The 20,380-nt window shown below is 46.9% G+C and overlaps 14 pseudogenes; 12 read left to right on the top strand and 2 right to left on the bottom strand.

Annotated features, from left to right (window-relative positions):
- The first annotated feature begins 3,980 nt into the window (after positions 1-3,980).
- Positions 3,981-4,099, top strand: LOC143937114 (5S ribosomal RNA; annotated as a pseudogene).
- Positions 4,100-4,200: 101 nt separating this feature from the next.
- Positions 4,201-4,319, top strand: LOC143936285 (5S ribosomal RNA; annotated as a pseudogene).
- Positions 4,320-4,418: 99 nt separating this feature from the next.
- On the top strand, positions 4,419-4,537 carry LOC143936908 (5S ribosomal RNA; annotated as a pseudogene).
- A 97-nt stretch (positions 4,538-4,634) lies between these two features.
- On the top strand, positions 4,635-4,753 carry LOC143936749 (5S ribosomal RNA; annotated as a pseudogene).
- Positions 4,754-6,120: 1,367 nt separating this feature from the next.
- Positions 6,121-6,239, top strand: LOC143937112 (5S ribosomal RNA; annotated as a pseudogene).
- A 101-nt stretch (positions 6,240-6,340) lies between these two features.
- LOC143936284 (5S ribosomal RNA) lies at positions 6,341-6,459 on the top strand (annotated as a pseudogene).
- A 99-nt stretch (positions 6,460-6,558) lies between these two features.
- Positions 6,559-6,677, top strand: LOC143936907 (5S ribosomal RNA; annotated as a pseudogene).
- Positions 6,678-7,205: 528 nt separating this feature from the next.
- Positions 7,206-7,324, top strand: LOC143937111 (5S ribosomal RNA; annotated as a pseudogene).
- A 101-nt stretch (positions 7,325-7,425) lies between these two features.
- Positions 7,426-7,544, top strand: LOC143936283 (5S ribosomal RNA; annotated as a pseudogene).
- A 99-nt stretch (positions 7,545-7,643) lies between these two features.
- LOC143936906 (5S ribosomal RNA) lies at positions 7,644-7,762 on the top strand (annotated as a pseudogene).
- Positions 7,763-13,695: 5,933 nt separating this feature from the next.
- LOC143937245 (5S ribosomal RNA) lies at positions 13,696-13,814 on the top strand (annotated as a pseudogene).
- A 2,132-nt stretch (positions 13,815-15,946) lies between these two features.
- Positions 15,947-16,065, top strand: LOC143936444 (5S ribosomal RNA; annotated as a pseudogene).
- Positions 16,066-16,819: 754 nt separating this feature from the next.
- Positions 16,820-16,938, bottom strand: LOC143937400 (5S ribosomal RNA; annotated as a pseudogene).
- A 3,264-nt stretch (positions 16,939-20,202) lies between these two features.
- Positions 20,203-20,321, bottom strand: LOC143936433 (5S ribosomal RNA; annotated as a pseudogene).
- Between the last annotated feature and the right edge of the window lie 59 nt (positions 20,322-20,380).

The raw sequence follows: 20,380 nt of genomic DNA, 5'->3' as shown, positions 1-20,380 counted from the left end.
AGACTAGTATTATTCTCTAAATAAATGCCTTTGAGACAGTTGTATAACATAGGCGACCAAAAGGACATTTAAATGGCTTAATATTGCAGGGAGGAAGTATCGCTGTTCAACGGTAAGAAATTGAAAGCTTAGCTTGAGAATGGCTGAGAAATAGTTGCGTTAGTCTAAATTTAAAGGATATGCCGGTACCATTGAGAAAGCTTATATTAGACTAGTTGATCTTTGCATTACACAATCTATTATTATTATTACAATTCTAGTGCAGAGAGATAGTTAATGTCAGAGATACTCGGTTAATGTCAGAAGAGCAATACAACTGCTTACATCGTTAGCGAGCGATAGTTACATTACTCTTAGTATGTGCATCATGTCTGGTAGCAAATGGATGTTTTTTTGACCATTTTACATTACCGTACAATTAGCGGTAGACATCGAGGTGAATAGATTTAACCGGATTTTGAGATAGTACTCTCTATTTCTAGTAATAAATAAAGCAAAATAAGTCAGGATGGTGTGTCGTCAATGGTGACATCAGTTGATGTGGAGAATTAACAAATATGCAAAATAGAGCAAAAGAGAGCAAAGATAAGTTATTTGTTAAGGCATTGACCGTTATTGGTTTGCCAGTACATGGTTTACTTTGATGTATAATAGTTTTATTGCATGCTTGATGTAGATTATTATAATCGTGTAGTGAGTATAATCTATGTTTAGCATAAGAATGAAAAGGCATAACATGGCAATGAGACAAACTCCATTAGATGAAATGTCTCTGTATATTCCAGATTGTCTTCTGTTATCACTTAGCCTACCCTCTAAATTCACTAGCCTCTCTATATACACCAGCATGTTTACACTAGCCGGTCTTTTGCATACAATAGCCTGTCTTCGATATACACTAGCCTATGTTCTGAATACGTATTCTGTCTTCTGTATGCCCTAGCCTGTCTTCTGTATACATTAGTCTCTCTGTATAAACTAGCATCTCTGTATACCCCAAACTGTCTTCTGTAAACACTTGTCTCTTCTTTATAGCCTGTCTAGCCTTTCTTCTGTACACCCTAACTTCTCTGTATACACTAACCAGGCTTCTTTATACAATAGACTCACTCTATGCTCTCTCTGTATAATCTAGCCTCTCTGTATACCCTAGATAGTGTTCTGCATACACTTGCCTCTCCGTAGAAGCCAGCCTTTATTCTGTATTCACTAGCCTTTCTTCGGTATGCTGTAGTCTTCTATATTTACTAGCTTCTCTGTACCCCTTGCATCTCTGTAAACTCTGTATAAACTAGCCAGTCTAATGTAAGTAAGTCTAACTTGCCGACTGTATACACTAGACTCTCTGAATACACTAAACTCTCTGTATACCACAGCCTGTCTTCAGTATACACTAGCCTGTACAATCTAGCTAGAATAAACCAGCCTGTCTTCTGTATCCACTAGACTGTCTCTTTACACTGGACTGTCTTCTGTACAAACTATACTCTCTGTATACACTACCCAGTCTTCTGTATACACTGTCAGCTTTGATGTATACCCAAGCCTGTCTTGTATACACTAGTTTCTCTATATGCACTGTCCTTTCTGTATACACTCGACTCTCTCTATACACTAACCTCTCTATATACATTAACATCTCTTTAAACTAGCCTCTCTGTGTACCCCAGCCTCACTGTTTATTCTAGCATCTCTGAATACACTAGCATTTCTGTATACATCACCCTACCTGTATTAATTAGCATCTCTGTATACCCCAGCCTACCTTATGGCAGCCTCTCTGTATACACTACACTGTATACACTAGCATTTCTGTATACATACCCCTATCTGTATTCACTAGCCTCTCTGTATACCCCAGCCTGCCTCTCTGTATGCACTAGCTTTTCTTCTGAATATAATAGTCTCAGTCTCTCTCTATAACCAAGCCTGTTATCTGTATACATTAGCATGTGTCCTGTATACACTAGCCTGTCTTCTTTATTCTCTAGCCTACTACTTTGTATACCGAACCGGTTTTCTGTATAAACTTACCCTTAGCCTCTCTGTATATACTTAGCTTAGCCTTCCTTCTATATAAACTGCCATTTATGAGTTAAACAAGGAGTCTAGTGTACATAAATGACAGGCTAAAGAGAGAATAAGGTATACAGAAGAAAGCCTAGTGTATACAGAACACAGGCTAGTACCCTGGGCCTGGGTGAGAGTGGATGAGGAGCATTAGGAGGGCTTGGTCTTCCACATCCAACCAAGTCTTCAGCATAATGTGGCTCAACACGTCCAGCTGCCGAAAATAAGGAAAAGCGTGGGAGGCACACAACACCCACTAAGCATTGTCGGGCCTCATTAGTGTCTTGATTGGGAGATCAACTGGGAATACCGGATGCCGTAGGCTTCTTTTTATGTTGTGGGCTTTGACCGTTTTTTTTTAGCTTGTTTCCCAAGGTGACCATCTTGGCCTTTGTCAAGAAGCTTCAGAGTGCCCAAAGAGAGTGCCTACGGCCAAAACACCCTGAAAGAGCCCAATCTCATCTGATCTCGGAGGCTAAGCAGCGATTGGCCTGGTTAGTACCTGGATGGGAGACAGCCTGGGAATAAGAGGTGCCGTAGGCTTCTAATTATGTTGTCGGCATTTACCTGTTTTTTTCCCTTGTTTCCCAAAGAAATTGCCAAAGAAATTGCCTACAGGCACAACACCCTGAAAGCGCCCAATCTCGTCTGGTCTCAGAGACTAAGCAGGGTTGGTCCTGGTTTTTACCTGGATGGGAGACCGCCTGGGTTTTCCAGATGCCGCAGGCTTCTTTTTATGTTGTTGGTTTTGACCTGATTTTTTCGCTTGTTTCCCAAAGTGATCATCTTGGCATTTGTCAAGAGGGTCGAGAGTGCCTAAAGAGATCGTTTACAGCCGCATCACCCTGAAAGCACCCTATCTCTTCTGATCTCGGAGGCTAAGAAGGGTTGGGCCTAGTTAGTACTTGAATGGGAGACGGCCTTGGAATACCAGGTGCCGTATTCTTCTTTTTATGTTGGCGTTGACCTGTTTTTTTTCGCTTGTTTCCCAGGGTGACTATCTTGGCATTTTTCAAGAGGGATGAGAGTGCCCAAAGAGATTGCCTATGGGCACATAACCCTGAAGGCACCCGATCTCCTCTGATCTCAGAGGCTAAACAGGGTCGGGCCTTGCTAGTACCTGGATTGGAGACCACCCGGAAATACTAGGTGCTGTAGGCTTCTTTTTATGTTGTTGGCGTTGACTTGTTTTTTTGTTTGTTTGTTTACCAAGGTGACCATCTTGGTGTTTGTCAAGAGGGTTGAGAGTGCCTGAAGAGCTCGCCTATGGCCACATAACCCTGAAAGCACCAGATCTTGTCGGTTCTCAGAGACTAAACAGGGTCGGGCCTTGTAAATACCTGGATGGGAGACCACCTCGGAATACTAGGTGCTGTACACTTCTTATTATGTTGTTGGCGTTGACTTGTTTCTTTTGTTTGTTTCCCAAAGTGACCATCTTGGCGTTAGTCAAGAGGGTTGAGAGCGCCTGAAGAAATCTCCTACGGCCACTTCACCCTGAAAGAGCCCAATCTCATTTGATCTCAGAGGCTAAGCAGGGCTGGGACCTGGTTAGTACCTGGATGGGAGACCATCTGGGATTTCACGATGCCATAGGTTTTTTTTTAAGTTGTTGGCATTGGCTTTTTTGCTTGTAACCCAAGGTGACCATCTTGGCGTTTGTCAAGAGGGTTGAAAGTGCCTGAAGAGATTGCCTCAGGGCACATCACCCTGAAAACACCCGATCTCGTTTGATGTTGGAGGCTAAGAAGAGTCGGGCCTTGTTAGTACCTGGATGGGAGACCGCCTGGGAATACCAGGTGTCATAGGCTTCTTTTTATGTTGTTGACATTGACCTGTTTTTTTTTGCTTGTATCTCAAGGTGACTATCTTGGCATTTGTCAAGAGGGTTGAAAGTGCCCAAAGAGATTGCCTATGGGCACATAACCCTGAAAGCGCCCGATCTCCTCTGATCTCAGAGGCTAAACAGGGTTGGGCCTTGCTAGTACCTGGATTGGAGACCACCTGGGAATAATAGGTGCTGTAGGCTTCTTTTTATGTTGTTGGCGTAGACTTGTTTTTTTTTGTTTTTGTTTACCAAGGTGACCATCTTGGTGTTTGTCAAGAGGGTTGAGAGTGCCTGAAGAGCTCGCCTATGGCCATATGACCCTGAAAGCACCAGATCTCGTCTGATCTCAGAGACTAAACAGGGTCGGGCCTTGTAAATACCTGGATGGGAGACCACCTGGGAATACTAGGTGCTGTAGACTTCTTCTTATGTTGTTGGCGTTGACTTGTTTTTTTTTGTTTGTTTCCTAAGGTGACCATCTTCGTGTTTGTCAAGAGGGTTGAGAGTGCCTGAAGAGCTCGCCTATGGCCACATAACCCTGAAAGCACCAGATCTCGTCTGATCTCAGAGACTAAATAGGGTTGGGCCTTGTTTATACCTGGATGGGAGACCACCTGGGAATACTAGGTGCTGTAGACTTCTTCTTATGTTGTTGGCGTTGACTTGTTTTATTGTTTGTTTCCCAAGGTGACCATCTTGGCCTTTGTCAAGAAGCTTCAGAGTGCCCAAAGAGAGTGCCTACGGCCAAAACACCCTGAAAGAGCCCAATCTCATCTGATCTCGGAGGCTAAGCAGCGATTGGCCTGGTTAGTACCTGGATGGGAGACAGCCTGGGAATAACAGGTGCCGTAGGCTTCTAATTATGTTGTCGGCATTTACCTGTTTTTTTCCCTTGTTTCCCAAAGAAATTGCCAAAGAAATTGCCTACAGGCACAACACCCTGAAAGCGCCCAATCTCGTCTGGTCTCAGAGACTAAGCAGGGTTGGTCCTGGTTTTTACCTGGATGGGAGACCGCCTGGGTTTTCCAGATGCCGCAGGCTTCTTTTTATGTTGTTGGTTTTGACCTGATTTTTTCGCTTGTTTCCCAAAGTGATCATCTTGGCATTTGTCAAGAGGGTCGAGAGTGCCTAAAGAGATCGTTTACAGCCGCATCACCCTGAAAGCACCCTATCTCTTCTGATCTCGGAGGCTAAGAAGGGTTGGGCCTAGTTAGTACTTGAATGGGAGACGGCCTTGGAATACCAGGTGCCGTATTCTTCTTTTTATGTTGGCGTTGACCTGTTTTTTTTCGCTTGTTTCCCAGGGTGACTATCTTGGCATTTTTCAAGAGGGATGAGAGTGCCCAAAGAGATTGCCTATGGGCACATAACCCTGAAGGCACCCGATCTCCTCTGATCTCAGAGGCTAAACAGGGTCGGGCCTTGCTAGTACCTGGATTGGAGACCACCCGGAAATACTAGGTGCTGTAGGCTTCTTTTTATGTTGTTGGCGTTGACTTGTTTTTTTGTTTGTTTGTTTACCAAGGTGACCATCTTGGTGTTTGTCAAGAGGGTTGAGAGTGCCTGAAGAGCTCGCCTATGGCCACATAACCCTGAAAGCACCAGATCTTGTCGGTTCTCAGAGACTAAACAGGGTCGGGCCTTGTAAATACCTGGATGGGAGACCACCTCGGAATACTAGGTGCTGTACACTTCTTATTATGTTGTTGGCGTTGACTTGTTTCTTTTGTTTGTTTCCCAAAGTGACCATCTTGGCGTTAGTCAAGAGGGTTGAGAGCGCCTGAAGAAATCTCCTACGGCCACTTCACCCTGAAAGAGCCCAATCTCATTTGATCTCAGAGGCTAAGCAGGGCTGGGACCTGGTTAGTACCTGGATGGGAGACCATCTGGGATTTCACGATGCCATAGGTTTTTTTTTAAGTTGTTGGCATTGGCTTTTTTGCTTGTAACCCAAGGTGACCATCTTGGCGTTTGTCAAGAGGGTTGAAAGTGCCTGAAGAGATTGCCTCAGGGCACATCACCCTGAAAACACCCGATCTCGTTTGATGTTGGAGGCTAAGAAGAGTCGGGCCTTGTTAGTACCTGGATGGGAGACCGCCTGGGAATACCAGGTGTCATAGGCTTCTTTTTATGTTGTTGACATTGACCTGTTTTTTTTTGCTTGTATCTCAAGGTGACTATCTTGGCATTTGTCAAGAGGGTTGAAAGTGCCCAAAGAGATTGCCTATGGGCACATAACCCTGAAAGCGCCCGATCTCCTCTGATCTCAGAGGCTAAACAGGGTTGGGCCTTGCTAGTACCTGGATTGGAGACCACCTGGGAATAATAGGTGCTGTAGGCTTCTTTTTATGTTGTTGGCGTAGACTTGTTTTTTTTTGTTTTTGTTTACCAAGGTGACCATCTTGGTGTTTGTCAAGAGGGTTGAGAGTGCCTGAAGAGCTCGCCTATGGCCATATGACCCTGAAAGCACCAGATCTCGTCTGATCTCAGAGACTAAACAGGGTCGGGCCTTGTAAATACCTGGATGGGAGACCACCTGGGAATACTAGGTGCTGTAGACTTCTTCTTATGTTGTTGGCGTTGACTTGTTTTTTTTTGTTTGTTTCCTAAGGTGACCATCTTCGTGTTTGTCAAGAGGGTTGAGAGTGCCTGAAGAGCTCGCCTATGGCCACATAACCCTGAAAGCACCAGATCTCGTCTGATCTCAGAGACTAAATAGGGTTGGGCCTTGTTTATACCTGGATGGGAGACCACCTGGGAATACTAGGTGCTGTAGACTTCTTCTTATGTTGTTGGCGTTGACTTGTTTTATTGTTTGTTTCCCAAGGTGACCATCTTGGCGTTTGTCAAGAGGTTTGAGAGTGCCTGAAAAAATCTACTATGGCCGCATCACCCTGAAAGAGCCCAATCTCATTTGATCTCAGAGGCTAAGCAGGGCTGGGACCTGGTTAGTACCTGGATGGGAGACCATCTGGGATTTCACGATGCCATAGGTTTTTTTTTAAGTTGTTGGCATTGGCTTTTTTGCTTGTAACCCAAGGTGACCATCTTGGCGTTTGTCAAGAGGGTTGAAAGTGCCTGAAGAGATTGCCTCAGGGCACATCACCCTGAAAACACCCGATCTCGTTTGATGTTGGAGGCTAAGAAGAGTCGGGCCTTGTTAGTACCTGGATGGGAGACCGCCTGGGAATACCAGGTGTCATAGGCTTCTTTTTATGTTGTTGACATTGACCTGTTTTTTTTTGCTTGTATCTCAAGGTGACTATCTTGGCATTTGTCAAGAGGGTTGAAAGTGCCCAAAGAGATTGCCTATGGGCACATAACCCTGAAAGCGCCCGATCTCCTCTGATCTCAGAGGCTAAACAGGGTTGGGCCTTGCTAGTACCTGGATTGGAGACCACCTGGGAATAATAGGTGCTGTAGGCTTCTTTTTATGTTGTTGGCGTAGACTTGTTTTTTTTTGTTTTTGTTTACCAAGGTGACCATCTTGGTGTTTGTCAAGAGGGTTGAGAGTGCCTGAAGAGCTCGCCTATGGCCATATGACCCTGAAAGCACCAGATCTCGTCTGATCTCAGAGACTAAACAGGGTCGGGCCTTGTAAATACCTGGATGGGAGACCACCTGGGAATACTAGGTGCTGTAGACTTCTTCTTATGTTGTTGGCGTTGACTTGTTTTTTTTTGTTTGTTTCCTAAGGTGACCATCTTCGTGTTTGTCAAGAGGGTTGAGAGTGCCTGAAGAGCTCGCCTATGGCCACATAACCCTGAAAGCACCAGATCTCGTCTGATCTCAGAGACTAAATAGGGTTGGGCCTTGTTTATACCTGGATGGGAGACCACCTGGGAATACTAGGTGCTGTAGACTTCTTCTTATGTTGTTGGCGTTGACTTGTTTTATTGTTTGTTTCCCAAGGTGACCATCTTGGCGTTTGTCAAGAGGTTTGAGAGTGCCTGAAAAAATCTACTATGGCCGCATCACCCTGAAAGAGCCCAATCTCATTTGATCTCAGAGGCTAAGCAGGGTTGGGACCGGCTTGACACCTATTTTGGTAACTATTGCACTTCTTTGGAGGCCATTTGTGTGGATGTACCCACATTTTGTGTACACACTCCATTGTAGCCAAGTAACAGTGGCGCCGGACCTTGCATATAAATAATTCTGTTACTGGTTGCATCCCCTTTGGGGCTGCGATTTATAGGGCTGGCAACGCTGTCTGTGTGCCCTCCCATTTACGTCTAGTCTCACTTTAGCCTCTGTAGCGTGGCCTGGGATCTGCAAGATCTGATTACTTTTTAATTGTTTCCTAAGGTGACCATCTTGGCGTTAGTCAAGAGGGTTGAGAGTGCCTGAAGAAATCTCCTATGGCCACATCACCCTGAAAGAGCCCAATGTCATCTGATCTCAGAGGCTAAGCAGGGTTGGGACCAGTTTAGTACCTGGATGGGAGACCGCCTGGGATTGCCAGATGCCGTAGGCTTCTTTTTATGTTGTTGAGTAAAATTTTTCAAAGACTTTGGCGATTTGGGTTGGGGTAGAGGCCCTATAGCCATTCTCATTTATCAACTGTGGTATGTAAGAGGCAGATTTAAACTCCTTTACCGACCTGGCTAAGATTTTTCCGCATTTGTCCCCTGACTCCTACTTCAGTTTATGACAAAACTGGAGTGCGGGGGCATGTTTATGCTTCGCTTCCATAGAGGAAAGTTCACGAAACAGATTAGCATGCTGTTCCTTCCATATTCGTTTGATGCGCCCCGTGCCTGATAAGTACCCTGCGGAGTACTGACTTGTGAGCCTCCCAAATTATCCCTGGGTTGCAGTCCTGCGTTTAGTTTTCTTGGAAATAAAGGTCCAATTCCCTGGTCACATCTGCTAAAACTTCCGGTATCTGGAGGAGGCTCTCATTAAGGTGCCAGAATAGAGACCTAGGTGAGGGGTTCCTAGAGAGGGTGTAGGTAAGGGCTACAGGAGCGTGGTCAGACCAAGTAATATGGCCGATGGAGGAAGAGCTCACCAAGTGCAGTTGGTCATGTGGAATCAAGAAGAAGTCTATCCTCAAGTATGATTTGTGAGGGGAAGAGCAAAAAAAGTAGTCCCTTTCCCCGGCGTGTTGCAGACGCCAAACATCAACTAATTGGTCATTCAGTAAACATTTAGCAATCCGCTTTCTAGAGGAAATGAGGAGCAAGGAGCAAGAGGCAGAAGTGTCAACCGATGGTGAAAGGGGACATTAAAGTCCCCACCTAATATCAACTGGCCCTCCCGAAAGTCACATAATCTGTGCAGGGTAGTTCTGAGGAACTTGTCTTGGTGATCATTGGGAGCGTACGCAGTGGCAAATGTAAAAAGGAGCTCTCCAATGTGGCCCCTAAGAAAAAGATATCATCCCCCAGGGTCCACCAGAGAATCCTGGAGATCCCAGGGGAGCCTGCTAGAGATCAGAATGGAGACTCCCTTGGTCTTAGAGGAGGGGTTAGTAGAGTGGTAGGCCTTAGGGAAGGATCTTGACCGTAGAAAGGGGAGGCTAGTATTTTTAAAATGTGTTTCTTGTATAAAGGCCACATCAGTACATGAAGTCTTCAGTTCTCACAGGAGGATCCACCGTTTTTCAGGGGAGTTCAGTTCCTTAACGTTTAGAGAGGTGACCTTGACTGAGTTTGCCATTGCTCCTCGGGGAGGGGGAGGGGGGTGTCAGAGAAAAGCAAAGAAAGTTGAACCAAGGTAGGTATTGGGTAGGTAATGGATGGCGGGAACTAAGGGGGAGAAAGGAAGGGCAAATGGAAGGAAAGGTAAGGGGAAAAACAGGCCGGGCACCTCAACCCCAGGGGGAGAGGGAAATTAAGGGTTGTCCGCACTCAACAGTACAGGAAGGGTATACTAAAACAGCACAATTATGCTATAGCGCTTACCAGATGTACACTGGGTTCAAAGCGCCGCCCTACTTGGGTTGGTGGGTAGACAGGTCGGAGAGGGAGCCCCCGGATCCTAGTCCCCCCAGTCCCGGCAGTGGTAAATGTCACGTCTGATACCAGTATGCAAATAAAAGACAGCACTGAGGGGTCTCCTCGGCTCGCCCTAAACCTAGGCATGCACGAGGGAGCCCGTCACAACAGAAAAGGCATCCCAGGACTTTCTTCTGTATAATCTAGCCTATCTTTATACATTAGCCTGTCTTTTGTACACATTAGCCTCTCTGTATAAACTAGCCGGTCCTCTGTACACACTAGTCCATCTGTATACACTAGTGTATACAGATAAGCTAGATTATACAGAAGAACGTCCTGGGTATGCAGAGATGGAGGCTAGGGTATACAGAGAGAGAGGCTAGAATATGCATACTTGCTAGTGTATACAGACGGACTAGTGTATACAGAAGACCGGCTAGTTTATATAGAGAGGCTAATGTGTGCAAAAGACAGGCTAGTGTATACAAATAGGCTAGATTATAGAGAAGAACATCTTGGGTATGCAGAGATGGAGGCTAGGGTATACAGAGAGAGAGGCTGGGTTACACAGAGAGGTCGGTGTATGCAGATTTGCTAGTGTATACAGATGGACTAGTGTATACAAAGAGGATTGGATATACAGATAGCTAATCTATAAAGAGAAGCTAGTGTATACAAAAGACATCTAAGGGTATACAGAGAGGCTCGTGTATGCAGAAGACCGGCTAGTTTATACAGAGATGCTAATGTGCACAAAACACAGGCTAGTGTATATAGATAGGCTAGATTATACAGAAGAACGTCCTGGGTATGCAGAGATGGAGGCTAGGTTATACAGAGAGAGAGGCTGGGTTACACAGACTTGTTAGAGTATACAGACGGACTAGTGTTTACAGAAGACCGGCTAGTTTATACAGAGAGTCTAATGTGTACAAAAGACAGGCTAGTGTATACAGATAGGCTAGATTATACAGAAGAACGTCCTGGGTATGCACAGATGGAGGCAAGGGTATACAGACAGAGAGGCTAGAGTATGCATACTTGCTAGTGTATACAGACGGAGTAGTGTATAAAGAAGACTGGCTAGTTTATACAGAGAGTCTAATGTGTACAAAAGACAGGCTAGTGTATAAAAATAGGCTAGATTATAGAGCAGGACGTCCTGGGTATGCAGAGATGGAGGCTAGGGTATACAGAGAGAGAGGCTGGGTTACACAGACAGGATAGTGTATGCAGACTTGCTAGTGTATACAGACAGACTAGTGTATACAGAGAGGCTTGGGTATACAGAGAGCTAATGTATAAAGAGAAGCTAGTGTATACAAACGAAAACGAAGGGTATACAGAGAGGCTCCTGTATACAGAAGACCGGCTAGTTTATACAGAGAGGTTGTGTACAAAAGACAAGCTAGTTCATACAGATAGGCTAGATTATACAGAAGAACGTCCTGGGTATGCAGAGATGGAGGCTAGGGTATAAAGAGAGAGAGACTGGGTTACACAGAGAGGCTAGTGTATGCAGACTTGCTAGTGTATACAGACGGATTAGTGTATACAGAGAGGCTTGGGTATACAGAGAGCTAATGTATAAAGAGAAGCTAGTGTATACAAAAGACAACCAAGGAAATACAGAGAGGCTCGTATATACAGAAGACCGGCTAGTTTATACAGAGAGTCTAATGTGTACAAAAGACAGGCTAGTGTATACAGATGACTAGATTATACAGAAGAATGTCCTGGGAATGCAGAGATGGAGGCTAAGGTATACAGAGAAAGAGGCTTGGTTACACAGACTTGCTAGTGTATACAGTCGGACTAGTGTATACAGAGGACCGGCTAGTTTATACAGAGAGGCTAATGTGTACAATAGACAGGCTAGTGTATACAGATAGGCTAGATTATACAGAAGAACGTCCTGGGTATGCAGAGATGGAGGCTAGGGTATACAGAGAGAGAGGCTAGAGTATGCATACTTGCTAGTGTATACAGTAGACCAACTAGTTTATACAGAGAGGCTAATTTGTACAAAAGACAGGCTAGTGTATACAGTTAGGCTATATTATACAGAAGAACGTCCTGGGTATGCAGAGATGGAGGCTAAGGTATACAGAGAGAGGGGCTGGGTTACACAGAGAGGCAGGTGTATGCAGACTTGCTAATGTATACAGATGGACTAGTGTATACAGTAGACCGGCTAGTTTATACAGAGAGGCTAATGTGTACAAAAGACAGGCTAGTGTACAGATAGGCTAGATTATACAGAAGAACGTCCTGGGTATGCAGAGATGGAGGCTAAGGTATACAGAGAGAGAGGCTGGGTTACACAGTGAGGCAGGAGTATGCAGACTTGCTAGTGTATACAGATGGTCTAGTGTATACAGTAGCCCGGCTAGTTTATACGTAGAGGCTAATGTGTACGAAAGACAGACTAGTGTATACAGATAGGCTAGATTATACAGAAGAACGTCCTGCTTATGCAGAGATGGTGGCTAGGGTATACAGAGAGAGAGGCTTGGTTACACATACTTGCTAGTGTATACAGAGGACCGGCTAGTTTATACAGAGAGGCTAATGTGTACAAGAGAGAGGCTTATTTTTTGCTAATGCAACTACTTCTGAATCATGTAAAGAGATACAGTGCTTTTTTCACATTTTGGTGCTGTTAAAATGAACCCAGTGTACATCTGGTAAGCGCTATAGCATAATTGTGCTGTTTTAGTATACCCTTCCTGTACTGTTGAGTGCGGACAACCCTTAATTTCCCTCTCCCCCTGGGGTTGAGGTACCCGGCCTCTTTTTCCCCTTACCTATCCTTCCATTTGCCCTTCCTTTCTCCCCCTTAGTTCCCGCCATCCATTACCTACCCAATACCTACCTTGGTTCAACTTTCTTTGCTTTTCTCTGACATCCCCCTCCCCCTCACCCTCCCCGAGGAGCAATGGCAGACTCAGTCAAGGTCACCTCTCTAAACGTTAAGGGACTGAACTCCCCTGAAAAACGGTGGATCCTCCTGTGAGAACTGAAGACTTCCTGTACTGATGTGGCCTTTATACAAGAAACACATTTTAAAAATACTAGCCTCCCCTTTCTACGGTCGAGATCCTTCCCTAAAGTCTACCACTCTACTAACCCCTCCTCTAAGACCAAGGGAGTCTCCATTCTGATCTCTAGCAGGCTCCCCTGGGTTCTCCAGGATTCTCTGATGGACCCTGGGGGACGATATCTTTTTCTTAGGGGCCACATTGGAGAGCTCCTTTTTACATTTGCGACTGTGTACGCTCCCAATGATCACCAAGACACGTTCCTCAGAACTACCCTGCACAGATTATGTGACTTTCGGGAGGGCCACTTGATATTAGGTGGGGACTTAAATGTCCCCTTTCGCCATCGGTTGACACTTCTGCCTCTTACTTCGGCCATATTACTTGGTCTGACCACGCTCCTGTAGCCCTTACCTACACCCTCTCTAGGAACCTGTCAGGAATCTGCCCGTTCCGTGCGATCGGCTCTCCGTACGCGCACGCGCGTTCGTGCCGCGGGTCGTCGTGGGCACGAGCGTCTTTCCGACGCGCGCGGGTGCACGTCGTTCGCATGTGCGCGCGGTACACGCACGCACGGGCGAGCGTTAGCACGATTACAGCAGCATCACCCTGAAAGAGCCCTATCTCTTCTCTTCTCTGAGGCTAAGAAGGGTTGGGCCTAGTTAGTACCTGGATGGGAGATGGCGTTGGAATACCAGGTGCCGTATTCTTCTTTTTATGTTGTTGACATTGACCTGTTTTTTTTTTCACTTGTTTCCCAAGGTGACCATCTTGGCATTTGTCAAGAGGGTTGAGAGTGCCCGAAGAGATCACCTATGGCCCCATCACCCTGAAAACGCCCAATCTCGTCTGATCTCGGATGCTAAACAGTGTCGGGCCTGGTTAGTACCTGGATGGGCGACCGCCTGGGAATACCAGGTGCCATAGGCTTCTGTTTTTTTTATTTTTTATTTAGTAGTATGCGACATACAATGCAAATGCAACTTCACAGAATGTGTGATACAAATAGTTACAAACAAATGATCATATTGCATGGATATCAGAGCCAATGGTAAGAAGTCTGAGGAGAATAGCACGTGTACAGCTTTGCGGTCATATCAAGATGAGATTAAAGCTCCATCTCGTTGGGATCCTCTACCACTTAAAATATTATTGATACTAGCCCTGCTACCCTCGAAGAGTTTAGATATCCATAGATAGGGGAAGAGTATTGTGTAGTAGTCAAATGGGGTCGGAACATACCATTTTCTTTTCCCTTTTTTGAGTTAAGAAGGGAAATAGTAGAACTGATTGGCGCCAGTGGCCTTATTTAAAGGCACAGCTGCAGGGGCTCTGTGCTGTCTTGTCTGCAGCTTGTACCCGAAGTTACCTGCTATTCTGCCTGAACCCTATCTGATACCTGACCCGGCTCCGTCTGACCTTGCTGATCTCTCCTGCTCCGACCCCGGCTTGTTTGACCCTTCTTGGACTGTTTCTCGTTGCTGAACCTCTGCTTGTACCTGACTCTTCTGCTGGCTCCTGCTTGCTTCTGTGTCTGCTACCTCCTCATCCAGAGATCCATCCATCCTGATTCCACGGTCCGTGGCCTTCTCCCAGCTGCCTTCCTGCTACAGAGAGCTCCTGCTCCAGAGGATCCTCATCTACCTAGCATCTGCTGCTGCACCTGGCTGGACTCTCCTACCCCGCTGCGCTCCGGTCTCCCTGTTCCCATTCCAGAGAGACTAGAACCAGAGCCGTAAGAGAGGTCCCCTTCCACTCAGTCAGACTCACTATCTGAAGACCTTAACAGTACGAGACAGCCATGTCTGAGTCTGCGGAAGGGGCCTCCACCATGAAGGAGATCTGCTCCCACCTTGCGGCTCTCACCCAGGCCGTGAAGTCTCTTCAGGATGGCTACACCAGACACCACACCTCAGCCTCCTCCTGTTCAGCCAGCTGCCCATTCGGCAATCATGATGCTTCCACCTGAGCCTAGGGTTCCCATTCCGGAGAGGTTTTCGGGGGACCGCTCCAAATTCCAGGCTTTTCGCAACGCCTGCCAGCTATACTTTGCCCTCCAGCCCAGGACCTTCTCCCTGGAGGCAACTAAGGTGGGGTTTGTTATCTCTCTCCTGCAAGAAGAACCTCAGTCCTGGGCCCACCACCTTCTGGAGAATGACAGTCCCCTTACTCAGACTCTCTCCACCTTCTTCGAAGGGATGGTGCAACTTTACGACGACCCGCAGCGGACTGCCACCGCAGAATCCGCATTAACTGCGCTCCAGCAGGGCCGTAGGACGGCTGAGGACTACGTTCCTGCCTATCGTCCTCTTTCCCTGACCGCCGCAACACACCATAGTGTGGGGTGTGTACTAAACCCCCCTGAGCTATAATTGGCCACAGGAATCCTGCCTGTGGTCAATTGTGGCTCTCCTCTCAGAGGATGTCACATCTGTTCTTATTATATAGAACTTATTATGCTCCTCGTAAACTTTTCCAATTTGGCCGAGTGGCCAGATGCAAGCTGCCCCCAGTGCGGGAACATGGGGGGAGACATGATTCACATGTTTTGTAGATGCCTGAAGGTGATCCGCTACTGGACGGAGGTGACAGGAACCATTGATCGGGTTTTTGGAACCTCCACCAGGATGGAGGCTAAGTATTGTCTCCTGGGATTAGTTGAAGGAGTTGGAAACCCAGGAAGCAGCCAGATGGCATTTCTGAGCTGCCTATTTCAGGCAAGGGAACTGATTGCCCAACAATGCTTAGCCTTCAATGTTGGCAATGACTTGTTTTTTTTCACTTGTTTCCCAAGATGACCATGTTGGCATTTGTCAAGATGGTTGAGAGTGCCCAAAGAGATCGCCTACGGCCCCATCACCTTGAAAGTGCCCGATCTTGTCTAATCTCGGAGGCTAAGCATTGTCGGGCCTCATTAGTGTCTTGATTGGGAGATCAACTGGGAATACTGGATGCCGTAGGCTTCTTTTTATGTTGTGGGCTTTGACCTGTTTTTTTTAGCTTGTTTCCCAAGGTGACCATCTTGGCCTTTGTCAAGAAGCTTCAGAGTGCCCAAAGAGAGTGCCTACGGCCAAAACACCCTGAAAGAGCCCAATCTCATCTGATCTCGGAGGCTAAGCAGCGATTGGCCTGGTTAGTACCTGGATGGGAGACAGCCTGGGAATACCAGGTGCCGTAGGCTTCTAATTATGTTGTCGGCATTTACCTGTTTTTTTTTCCCTTGTTTCCCAAAGAAATTGCCAAAGAAATTGCCTACGGGCACAACACCCTGAAAGCGCCCTGGTCTCAGAGGCTAAGCAGGGTTGGTCCTGGTTTTTACCTGGATGGGAGACCGCCTGGGTTTTCCAGATGCCGCAGGCTTCTTTTTATGTTGTTGGTGTTGACCTGTTTTTTTCGCTTGTTTCCCAAAGTGATCATCTTGTCAAGAGGGTTGAGAGTGCCTAAAGAGATCGTTTACAGCCGCATCACCCTGAAAGCACCCTATCTCTTCTGATCTCGGAGGCTAAGAAGGGTTGGGCCTAGTTAGTACTTGAATGGGAGACGGCCTTGGAATACCAGGTGCCGTATTCTTCTTTTTATGTTGTTGGCGTTGACCTGTTTTTTTTCGCTTGTTTCCCAGGGTGACTATCTTGGCATTTTTCAAGAGGGATGAGAGTGCCCAAAGAGATTGCCTATGGGCACATAACCCTGAAGGCGCCCGATCTCCTCTGATCTCAGAGGCTAAACAGGGTCGGGCCTTGCTAGTACCTGGATTGGAGACCACCCGGGAATACTAGGTGCTGTACACTTCTTATTATGTTGTTGGCGTTGACTTGTTTCTTTTGTTGTAAGCGATCACTTTGGGCACTCTCAACCCTCTTGACAAATGCCAAGATGGTCACCTTGGGAAACAAGCAAAAAAAAGAAAACGAATCAACGCCAACAACATAAAAAGAAGCCTACAATAACTGGTAATCCCAGGTGGTCTCCCATCCAGGTACTAACCAGGCCCGACTCTTCTTAGCCTCCAAGATCAGATGAGATTGGGTGCTTTCAGAGTGATGTGGCCATAGGCAATCTCTTCAGGCACTCTCAACCCTCTTGACAAACACCAAGATGGTCACTTTGGGAAATAAGCGAAAAAAAAACAGGTCAACGCCAACAACATAAAAAGAAGTCTACGACACCTGGTATTCCCAGGCGGTCTCCCATCCAGGTACTAACAAGGCCCGACTCTATTAGCCTCCAACATCAAACGAGATCGGGTGCTTTCAGGGTGATGTGCCCGCAGGCAATCTCTTCAGGCACTTTCAACCCTCTTGACAAACGCCAAGATGGTCACCTTGGGAAACAAGCAAAAAAATATAAATAAGTCGGAAGCTAGAAACAATACGGCCCGAGTCCTCAATTTAATCCATGCGGCGCATGTACAGGGAAGGCCCTTGCTTATGTTGTCAACGGACGCGGAGAAGGCCTTTGACAGGATGGCCTGGCACTTTATGCAGGCCACCCTGGAACATATAGGTCTTAGCCCCAACATGATGAGCTGGGTAATGTCGCTTTACTCCACGCCGTCGGCAGCGGTACGGGTGACCGAGGGGTGCTCGGACTCTTTCCCCATCACTAATGGGACAAGGCAGGGGTGCCCTCTGTCTCCCCTAATTTTAATTCTGGCACTGGAACCACTTATGTGTCACGTTCGGAATGACCCGAATATTACTGGCATATCCAAACCCTCGGCACACCACAAAATTGCGGCGTACGCTGACGATCTAATTTTTTCCGTCTCCAATCCACACATTTTGCTTCCCAAAATACTTGCGTCTCTACAGCGACACGGCAGCCTATCAAACTATAAAAACAATTGCGCCAAGTCGGCTGTATTGAATATATCGGTCCCGGATGGTGAGGCCAAGAGGCTCCGGTCCGCTTTTCCATTCTACTGGGCTGAAAAATCTATACGTTACTTGGGCGTTGACATCGCAGCGGATTCAGCGCAATTGTACCTGCTTAATTTTGTCCCTCTCCTGGATAGACTGAAATCTGATTTGGGAAACTGGCATGCTTTAACACTGACCTGGTTCGGGCGCTGTAATGCATTCAAAATGATGGCCCTCCCTCGGATCTTATACATGTTCCAGACATTACCGATCCGGTTACCCCCAATTTTTTTCAGACAACTGCAGGTGCTGCTCCGGGACTTTATTTGGGCGCGCAAACCGCCCAGAGCCCGTTTGCAATTGCTTGCCAGACCAAAGGACAAGGGGGGTCTGGGTCTCCCAGATCTCAGACAATACTACAGAGTGACTCTGCTAGCGAGAGTCGTTGATTGGCATTGTAATGGCCCACACAAGCAGTGGGTGGAGATGGAGATTGAGGATGGTTCCATTCTCCTATTGACCTCCCCGTGGCTCCTGTCCTCCCTACCAAAAGACCTCAGAGGTCACCCCGTAGTGGGAGCTACGTTGGCTGTTGTGCGGAGGTTGTTCCGCTGCACACACATTGCTCCCCTGCCATCACCAATGACTCCGGTTATAGGTAATCCAGACTTCCCACCGGGATTTACCAACAAGAAACTGCGACAGTTGACAGTGGTGGGGAAACAGCGTCTGGGAGAGGTGTGGCCCACGGGAGGGCTCCCGACCACGCAAACTGTCGCCGAGCTTTCTGACCCTCCGCTTGACTTGTTTAGTCCTTATCAACTTCGTCACTTTCTTCTGGCCATACAAAGGGCCCCCTACACTCCTAGAGACCTGACACCCTATAAATCCATCTGTCACAAAAGGGAACCTGTGCGACACACCCTCTCCCTCCTGTACAACCTATTGAGTAGTCAGGAGGAGGAGTCGACCCCACCATTTATCCACAAATGGGAGAGGGACTTAGTTACCCCACAACAGATAGGGAAGATCCTGACCTTAGTACATAAAGCTTCCATCGCAAACCAATATCAAGATACAAGATAGTCTCACGCTGGTATAGAGTCCCATACCTTCTGAATAAAATGGATAGATCGATCCCGGATGTTTGTTGGAGGTGAAATTCAGATATGGGGACCATGGGACACCTTTTCTGGGCATGCCCGACCTTGAGGAACTTTTGGGTTCCCAGTAGCGTGCCTTCTACACTTGACCGAACAGCCTGTTCGAAAATACAAAAAAAACCTCACGATGCAACTCCTGAATGCCGCCCGGGCCTGCATTCCCGCACTGTGGAGGCAGCCTCAGCCCCCATCCAAGGTGCTGTGGTATTCCAAAGTCAATCATATTCTCCGGATGGAAGAATTGACCGCCACCCTTCACAACACTGAAGAGGCATTTAGTGTTACATGGAGGCCCTGGAGGTATTTTACTGGTACTCGAGACTACATTCGGGAGGTGAGCAGTGCCCCCGTCCCAGAAAACGACTGAACATCTAACGTTTACCTACGTAGGCCATGTCTGCCCTGGGTGGCATTCCCCCCTCCCTTTTTGTCTTTATTTTTCTTTTTTTCCCTGCCGCCATCCCCCCACCTCCTCTCTCTCCGTCTTTGCACTCTCTTCTTCCCCCGTCCTCCGTTTAACTATGCCTTGTCTCCTTACTAGCCTTCAGGACCCAGAAGAACCCCAGGGTTCTGGACATGACCGGCTCATATTTTACTCTGGTTCACGTAGGTCATGATAAGCTGGCTCGCTGTGGTCCCAGTTGTTCTCCATGATTACATTTGTCCGAACGGAGCTGCACTAGTTATACTGTACTACATGTCGGAGGTGGGGTTTCTCTATTTTCTGCATGAAACTGTAGGACTCCCCTCTGAGAACCCAGAGTTATTTGGCTGCCTATTTTTTGTTAGCATGTAATTGTGACCCTGGGTCATGCTGTATGGTTGACTGTTATATTTATGTTGTTCTACTTAATAAAAGAATAATAAAAATAAAAAAAATAAGTCAATGCCAACAGCTTAAAACTAAAGCCTATGGCATTGAGAAATCCCAGGCGGTCTCCCATACAGGTACTAAGCATGTCCCAACCCTGCTTAGCCTCTGAGATCAAATGCACGCTCAACCCTCTTGACAAACGCCAAGATGGTCACCTTGGGAAACAAACAAAAAAAACAAGTCAACGCCAACAACATAAAAAGAAGCCTGCGGCATCTGGAAAACCCAGGCGGTCTCCCATCCAGGTACAAACCAGGCCCAACCCTGCTTAGCCTCTGAGACCAAACGAGATTGGGCGCTTTCAGGGTGTTGTGCCCATAGGCAATTTCTTTGTGCACTCTCAACCCTCTTGACAAATGCCAAGATGGTCACCTTGGGAAACAAGGGAAAAAAAACAGGTCAAAGCCAACAACAAAAAAAGAAGCCTATGGCACCTGGTATTTCCAGGCGGTCTCCCATCCAGGTACTAACCAGGCCCGACACTGTTTAGCCTCTGAGATCAGATGAGATTGGGCGCTTTCAGGGTGATGGGGCCGTAGGTGATCTCTTTGGGCACTCTCAACCCTCTTGTTAAGCGCCAAGATGGTCACCTTGGGAAAC

Source organism: Lithobates pipiens, unplaced genomic scaffold (assembly GCF_037356315.1).
Source record: "Lithobates pipiens isolate NorthernLeopardFrog02 unplaced genomic scaffold, aLitPip1_a1.2 Scaffold_28, whole genome shotgun sequence".
In the NCBI taxonomy this organism is placed as follows: domain Eukaryota; kingdom Metazoa; phylum Chordata; class Amphibia; order Anura; family Ranidae; genus Lithobates; species Lithobates pipiens.
The sequence above is the reverse complement of the archived record's forward strand: the minus strand, read 5'-3'. Positions and strand labels throughout refer to the sequence as shown.